Source organism: Vulpes lagopus, chromosome 2, assembly GCF_018345385.1.
Source record: "Vulpes lagopus strain Blue_001 chromosome 2, ASM1834538v1, whole genome shotgun sequence".
Lineage (NCBI taxonomy): Eukaryota > Metazoa > Chordata > Mammalia > Carnivora > Canidae > Vulpes > Vulpes lagopus.
This window is the reverse complement of record NC_054825.1, coordinates 135255732-135264829: the sequence shown is the minus strand read 5'-3', so window position 1 is coordinate 135264829 and position 9098 is coordinate 135255732.

Sequence of the window (9098 nt, the reverse complement as noted above, 5' to 3'; positions counted from 1 at the left end):
AGTGACATTAAAACAGTAAATATTCAATCTGATTTATGGCTGTTTTTCCTTTTGACTGAAAATGTCCAATGTATGTGGCTTGAATACATGTTCTTGTCTCAAATATTTTACCACACACATTTCCACCTACTGTGAAGGCAAACACATTTTGACTAATGTTATTGCTTGTGAAAATTTTCCCTATGACTTGAAATCCTAACTCTGTGTTTCTTTTAAACATTCACATTTATAAATGGGCAATTGTTAAACCCACTTGCTATTTCTCTTAGAGTTACCATAATAAGGGTGATACAGTAAGTAATCTAACCTTTCAGATACTATGAATTTTCCATTTTGTATTTGAGAACAGCACTTAGGAAGAAAAGAATCCTTGAGAGTGGGAAATTTTAAGAATGATTCTTAGATGCCAAGGCCTCTCATTAACATTTCTCCAGTGAGGGTGTTTCAAGTTGTCTGAAGTTGTGTTTTGTACAAAGAAGCAACTCAGGTAAAACTTGTCTGCTCTTATATTTTAAGACCATTGGCAAAATGCATGTTCATTTAACTGCACTTAGGGACTCACCAAACAGAATAAATAAAAAAAGAAAACAGTCTATTCTTCTGGTGTTACAGATACAGTTTGGCCAGAGCACTTCCTTACAAGTGAGTAAGACACCATTCTCAAAAATCTTATTTGTATGTGGTGTTTAGGACCACTTTATGTGGAATGTGAAGTGTTTTATGAATAAGTCCCACTCCACATGTGGGAGTGGATCCCGGAGGGTGTGAGCCAATCTCTGTCTCTGGCTCAGGCTCAGAGCCAATGATAAACTGTACTTCATCCAAGTATAACCTTAGAAGGCTTTGCAGACCCCAGTGGTCCCAAATTACCTAGCAAGGTGTTGTAAAGTGCCCGGATGAGAGTCTGTGGCCAATGGTCACACACGTCACACAGCCCAATGCTCCTAGATGCTCCAGTAGGAGCCTGGGACCAGCTCTGGAAGCATTCTGATGAGACACTGCCCCACACATCAGGAAAGCATGGCCTCTGGCAGAGTTCAAATTATGGCTGTGCCGTTATTGACTGTACTGCTCTAGGAGTACAGCTAAATTTTTCTGAGCATCATGCAGATTCTGAGTAAAAAGCTTGTGCTGGTTAATATGCTGTGTCGCTCAGCTCCAGTTCACCCTCTGTACTCTGCTTTGAATGGCTGGAGCTGGGGCTTTGCCAACTACATTTCATCATTGCCAGCTGGCTTCTTGTTAGGTCATCCAAAAGAAGGGGAAGGGGAGAGGAAAGACCTTCCTTCTTCCCTTTTCTTTGCAGTTCTGAAGGACTCTAACCCCCGGCGGTGACAGTTGGCTCCAGTTTTCAGCTCCTATTGGCACCGACAGAACAAGGCTCATGGTCCTTCAGAGGTATCAGCCTCTGACAGGAAGTCCAAATCCCAGCTCCTCAGCAACCATCACTTGGGCTTCTATACCCTGATGCTCTTAACCTCTTCATCTCCCCACCTGTGGGATGGCAGCTGCTTCCTAAATTATATTCATCTTCCCCTTTCTCTCATTTACTTAACCAACACCTGTATATGTACTGCCTACATTAAGTTCTCTTTCTCTCTGTTGAGATACCTGGGGTGGTTTCAGGTCCTCTGAGTGGCCCGTGACTAATACAGTGTGAGGTGAATGTTTAAAATGTTTATGTGGATTACTTGAGATACTGGATGTCAAACGTGCATTACACAGCATGGTATGGTGGAGATTAAATACTTGGCTCCTCTCTCCATTTGTAAAAGCTGTCTCCTTGGCAAAACTCCTCCCTTCCCCACTACAGTAAGTTCTTACAAGTTGGCTTTAGGTATAGAATTTTTTGAGAAAAGAACCCTGGCTTTCTCACTCTCTGCAAGTCTCTATAAAGAACAGAATTATAGAAGACATTTATGATCATGAGGTCCTTGACCCCTTTTTTTTTGAGTATTTGTGAAATTGCACAGCTAGAGTCATCTTTGCATATTCAAATAGAAAACCTTGTCTCAGAAAACATTGTTATTGGCCACAATGGTAGTACCCTGATGTGCCATCAGAAGTTCATGTACTTCTTCTTCATAATCAATTTTCAATAATCATTGATAAGATCTTCTCATCAGTGAGCCCTGATTATCTGTAATAATACCAAGGTCAAGGTCAAGATTATTCACTCATCTCCTCCTAATCTACTCTTGTATTATTCAGAAGTTATCATCACACTCATATCATTATTCATGTCAAGTCAATTTTTATTTCACTGTTGCTCCTGCTCTTCCCACTCTCTGAAATGCTTTCCCTCTTCTTTACATTTTATTCAAATCCATCAAGACTCATCTGAGACAACCTTCTTCCAGCCCACAGAGGTATCGCCCATAAATTCCTGTTATACCTATTGTAGTTTCTTGCTATATAGCAATTGATTATTCTAACTAGAAATCTTATCAGATCATTTAAATTAAAAAAAAAAAAAACCCTTATGGCATGGACCATTATTTTTTAATCAGGACTCAGATAAATATGAAGGCTTGAAATAAACATTTGCCGGCTGATTGGCCAACCTTTAATATTTTTATGATGAAGTGTGTCATTACGCTTCCATTTTTTTCCAAGGGCAAGGCTGAAATAAAAAAATAAGTATACATATAATACATTTCTGGAAATTTATTTATCAGTGCAGATTATTACAATAAAAGTTTTAGAATTTTCCTAATTACACACTCAGTAGAGATAACTATTTTTTAAAACAATAACTAGAACCAATACTTTCCCTTTCTAGGCCCTAGACTGACAATTCCCTCTGCATAGATGCAGTATAAAATATTTGCAATCTAACCACAATCTTAATGAACTGAAATTTTGACTGGAAGAATTGAAGTGCTTGATCTTGTACTGTTTTATTCATGAAATGGATAGTGTAATGCAACTAGGCACAATTCCTTATACTCTTGCACAGAAACTAAATTTGTGAAATGAAGAGTCAATCTCTTTGGTTTTCAATTCTCAGTCATTATGATGATAGACTGAGCGGATGACATAAGTTCGTGCCTCTGAACAGCTCGGGAACCTAGAGATGGTTACTCACTCTGAAACATGTGCAGATAAGAATGACTACAGGAACCTCCTGCACCTGAAATGGACCAACTCTGACTAGTTAAAAAGCCCTAATTGTGCCATAATTAATTCTCCGATTTAACAAATTACATAACATTTTTATTTGTTCTATGCCAATTATCCTCTAAGTATATGAACAACTTGAAAGCATAAGATGGATAGAGAAGTAAGTGAAAACATTAAGTCTGCATTCAGCTTGACTTTGAGAACGTGTGGAAAGCCCCGACTACCATAAAGACTTATAACTTCCTGGTTTCTACCACTATAGTATACACATATTGTTCTTTACTTCTGATCCACAGGTAGGTTATAAAATCAGAGAGTTATGATGATGGGAACCTAAAAGCCAAGTATTTTTTATGAACCAGAGGGAGAGGGTAATATAAAATTCATGAATATTCTCTATTCATTTGAAACATCTTTTATTATGATGATGATGATCATCATTATTATTATTTACAGTGCACTTGGAAATACAGTACTGTGCTTATGATCAAGTTTTTTAGTGGGGCACCTCAGTGGCTCAGTTGGTTAGGCATCCGACTCTTGATTTCAGCTCAGGTCATAATCTCAGGGTCATGAACTCAGGGTCGTGGGATTGAGCCCAACATTGGGCTCCGTGCTCAGCATGGAGTCTGCTTGTATGTCTCCCTCTGCTCCTTCCCCTACTTGCTCTCTTGCACTCTTTCTCTGAAATATTTTTTTTAAAAACATCTTAAAAAGGAAAGATCAAGTTTCTTAGTAATTGTTTATATCTCTTCTCCATAACAAGGGTACAACATTTTCAAAGAAAATATTTACCCTCCCATAATGATGATGAGTCCAGTAAGTAAAAACATGTATGTACAAACCAACAAATGAACCAGACAAACAAATACTTGCTATAATTTTCATTTGCACAAAGTATCTTAAAGAGTGCCTCTAAAGTCAACAACATTTAACGGTACATATGCAGAATGAACTTTCTAAGCTGAATCTTTATATGTATATATATATATATATATATATATATATATATATATATAAATATATATATATAGTGATAGAAAGTCTGGTCTAGTGTCAGAGAAACTTCATTGATCAGCTTTGATTTATTTAAAAGCTAGAGAATATAAGTTTGTAAAATTATATGTGGTTTGGAAACATAACTGTCTTCAGAGCAGTAAGTCACATTTGTAGGAAACACTGAGTTGAAATTTCAAAATATTTGCATGCTGTTAGAAATTCATAACTTTCTAAATTTAAGTTAGTTTCAAAACTTGGCTTGTATGAATCTCCTAATTCTCTGAAAATTAAAAAAAAAAAGTAAAGCTACTAAGTTTTAGAGTTCTTTTTTTCTCTTGGAATTAACTGATAGACTGTAATTCACTTTCAACTACAGATGATTTTACCTGCTCCTGGGATGTAAATCAAATACTAAAGATTCTGATATACCCTGATTCATGTGTATTAGTTTTCTATTGCTGCTGTAACTAATCACCACAAACTTAATGGCTTAGAAATATGCAAATTTACTATCTTACAGTTCTGGAGGTCAGAAGTTAAAAAATGATTCTTATGAGATAAGATCAAGGTACCGAAGGCTGCACTCCTTCTGGAGGCTCTAGTGTATGGTCCATTTCCTTGACTTTTCCAGCTTTTGAGGCTGCCCACATTCTTGGCCTCCTGTCTCCCCTCCTCCATCTTCAAAAAAGCAACAGCAAATTGAGTCCTTCTCATACCACATCAATTCAAACTTTCTTCTGCAATCGCATTTCCCTCTGAGTCTGCTGAGGTCTTCTTCCATTTTTAATTACCTTTGTGACTACACTGGGCCTTCCCGGATAATCCAAGATAATCTCTTCATTTCAATGTCCTTAGCAAAATTACATCTACAAAATCCCATTTCCACGTATGGTAACATGTTGGTAGGTTCCAGGGATTATACTTTGCTCTCTACTTTTTGGAAACATTCTTGGAGATACTCATTGAATTCAGCGTCTGATAGGACAGTCTTCCAATGGGGATAGTTAATATTTTCCTAGCATTTTTAAAGCCACCTTTAAAACCAATAACCAAGTTAACAGGAGAATGAAACTTCAATTATTCGTGATTGTCTTACATGAGATATATTCTATAACCACTTAACCCACTGCCATCAAACTACTTTCTTAGTTTTGCTGATAATGAAGCAGAAGAAAAATATGAAAATCATCTAATACATTTGTCATTTCCAAATTGTGTTTTTATTCTCCTCATAAGATGCCTCTTCTAGTCCCTAGAAAAGAATAAATAGGCAGTACTTATTAAATAATCGAATCACATATTAATCACATATTCATAAGCACAGAGACCCTAGAGTGATCTGGCTTACTGTAACTTTTCTTATGAACACTTAAGATAAAAGTATCTGTATACATTATTCACTTATACTCAATTTTTTATAATTTCTTCCAGAAAACACAAATTAAAACATAATTATCTTCTTTTTCAAAACCCCATTCTTCCCCCTAATGAGACAGCACCATAAGGTCCACATGGAAAGACGAATCTTCCAGAACATGTGTTCAATATTGCTAACACCTACTACCACTAAGTCTCAGACCATCTAATGATTCAGAAGATTTTAGCACAATGCACAACACAGCACATTTACCTCTCCAACATCAGTGCTAATTGAAGCAAAGCAGAGGGAAACAAGATCCCAGACTGTGGTGGACTCAAGAAACTCTGGGTTTCTGCTCAAGGTCAGAGAAGGACTCTTTGCTGGCAGAAATTCTTCAGAAATACACACACACACGCACACACACACACACTCAACTCTTCAGACTTAAATGTTCCATTTCAATTAGGAAAAAAATATACATACATTTATTCATACGTATACATACATTTTTCTGATGCCTAGGAGATAGTCAGTAGGTATAATGTACGGCTTAAGCCTTTATTCAAAAAAGATCTGTCAGAACTAAATGATTCTGTGGCCTCAGAAAACTCTGGGATGCTCTGCCCAGCCATTCACAATAAAAAAAAAAAATCAATTAAGTTCTATAAGGAAACCACAAGGAACTTTAGAGCAAGTGTCATGTGGTGGGCACCATGCTAAGCAAAACCAATGGACAGACACTGTTCCAAGAGTACAGAGAGAGCCATGTACTTCTTCAGACAATAGACATATTCTTTTACAAAAAATATAAATCAAATACTTTAACTATGCAAGACCTCCTTTCTGCCAAGCATTTCCAGCAACAAATTCTACACGAGAAGTTATTGCATCTTTAAAGAAACTTTCTCCAATTAGTTAAACTTATTATGTTGAATAGTAGTACATATTTTCATATGCCCAATTTAAATCAGCAATTCAAAATAAATTTTTTAATATTATCAGAATAACCTATAATCTATCAAAAGTAATATATACTACTACTATAACCTATTAAAATATAACTACCAACTTAACTAATACAGCCTATCAAAATAAACATAGAGAAAATTTTAAAAACTATCTCATCTTGGGCATGGTAGGCAGAATAATGGCTCCCCAAAGAAGTCCACATGCTAGTTCCTGGTACCTGTGAATATGATACTTTTTGCCAATGTGGTTGAGATAGGGAGATGATCTGGGTGGGCCCAGTACGATCATGAGAGAGTCAGAGAAGATATGACAATTTCAGCAAATGCTAGAGTGATTACTGGCTCTTTGGTTTTCCAGGGGCCTGAGCCAAGGAATGTAGGCAGCCTCTAGGAGCTGGAAAAGGCAAGGAAATGAATGAACACTTCTCTAAAGACTTCAGGAAGTACTGCCAATACCCTAGTTTTAGCTCCATAAGCCATTTCAGATTTCTGAACTTTAGACCTGTAAGATAATACACAACTGTTGTTTTAAGTCACTAAGATTGTATTGACTTGTTTTAGCAGCAAAAGAAGCTAGCACAATGGGAAAATTGACCTTTTAGTATATTCTGATATAGTTTTAAAACATCTGCTTTGCTATCATGCCACAATATGTCTACCCCTCTATTTCTTTTTTTTTTTTTTTTAATTAACTTTTATTGGTGTTTAATTTACCAACATACAGAAAAACACCCAGTGCTCATCCCGTCAAGTGTCCACCTCAGTGCCCGTCACCCATTCCCCTCCAACACCCGCCCTCCTCCCCTTCCACCACCCCTAGTTCGCTTCCCCGAGTTAGGAGTCTTTATGTTCTGTCTCCCTTCCTGATATTTCCCAACATTTCTTTTCCCTTCCTTTATATTCCCTTTCACTATTATTCATATTCCCCAAATGAATGAGAACATACACTGTTTGTCCTTCTCCGATTGACTTATTTCACTCAGCATAATACCCTCCAGTTCCATCCACGTTGAAGCAAATGGTGGGTATTTGTCGTTTCTAATTGCTGAGTAATATTCCATTGTATACATAAACCACATCTTCTTTATCCATTCATCTTTCGATGGACACCGAGGCTCCTTCCACAGTTTGGCTATTGTGGCCATTGCTGATAGAAACATCGGGGTGCAGGTGTCCCGACGTTTCATTGCATCTGAATCTTTGGGGTAAATCTTGTATTTCCCTGATGGCAAGTGATGCAGAGCATTTTCTCATGTGCATGTTGGCCATGTCCATGTCTTCCTCTGTGAGATTTCTCTTCATGTCTTTTGCCCATTTCATGATTGGATTGTTTGTTTCTTTGGTGTTGAGTTTAATAAGTTCTTTATAGATTTTGGAAACTAGCCCTTTATCTGATATGTCATTTGCAAATATCTTCTCCCATTCTGTAGGTTGTCTTTTAGTTTTGTTGACTGTATCCTTTGCTGTGCAAAAGCTTCTTATCTTGATGAAGTCCCAATAGTTCATTTTTGCTTTTGTTTCTTTTGCCTTCGTGGATGTATCTTGCAAGAAGTTACTGTGGCCAAGTTCAAAAAGGGTGTTGCCTGTGTTCTCCTCTAGGATTTTGATGGAATCTTGTCTCACATTTAGATCTCTCATCCATTTTGAGTTTATCTTTGTGTATGGTGAAAGAGAGTGGTCCAGTTTCATTCTTCTGCATGTGGATGTCCAATTTTCCCAGCACCATTTATTGAAGAGACTGTCTTTCCTCCAATGGATAGTCTTTCCTCCTTTATCGAATATTAGATGACCGTACATTTCAGGGTCCACTTCTGGGTTCTCTATTCTGTTCCATTGATCTATGTGTCTGTTTTTGTGCCAGTACCACACTGTCTTGATGACCACAGCTTTGTAATACAACCTGAAATCTGGCATTGTGATGCCCCCAGCTAAGGTTTTCTTTTTTAAAATTCCCCTGGCTATTCGGGGTCTTTTCTGATTCCACACAAATCTTAAAATAATTTGTTCTAACTCTCTGAAGAAAGTCCATGGTATTTTGATAGGGATTGCATTAAACGTATAAATTGCCCTGGGTAACATTGACATTTTTACAATATTAATTCTGCCAATCCATGAGCATGGAATATTTTTCCATCTCTTTGTGTCTTCCTCAATTTCTTTCAGAAGTGTTCTATAGTTTTTAGGGTATAGATCTTTTACCTCTTTGGTTAGGTTTATTCCTAGGTATCTTATGCTTTTGGGTGCAATTGTAAATGGGATTGACTCCTTAATTTCTCTTTCTTCAGTCTCATTGTTAGTGTATAGAAATGCCATTGATTTCTGGGCATTGATTTTGTATCCTGCCACGCTACCAAATTGCTGTATGAGTTCTAGCAATCTGGGGGTGGAGGCTTTTGGGTTTTCTTTTTTTTTTTTTTTTTTTTTTTTTTTTAATTTTTTATTTATTTATGATAGTCACAGAGAGAGAGAGAGAGGCAGAGTCACAGGCAGAGGGAGAAACAGGCTCCATGCACCGGGAGCCCGATGTGGGATTCGATCCCGGGTCTCCAGGATCGCGCCCTGGGCCAAAGGCAAGCGCCAAACCACTGCACCACCCAGGGATCCCGCTTTTGGGTTTTCTATGTAGAGTATCATGTCATCGGCGAAGA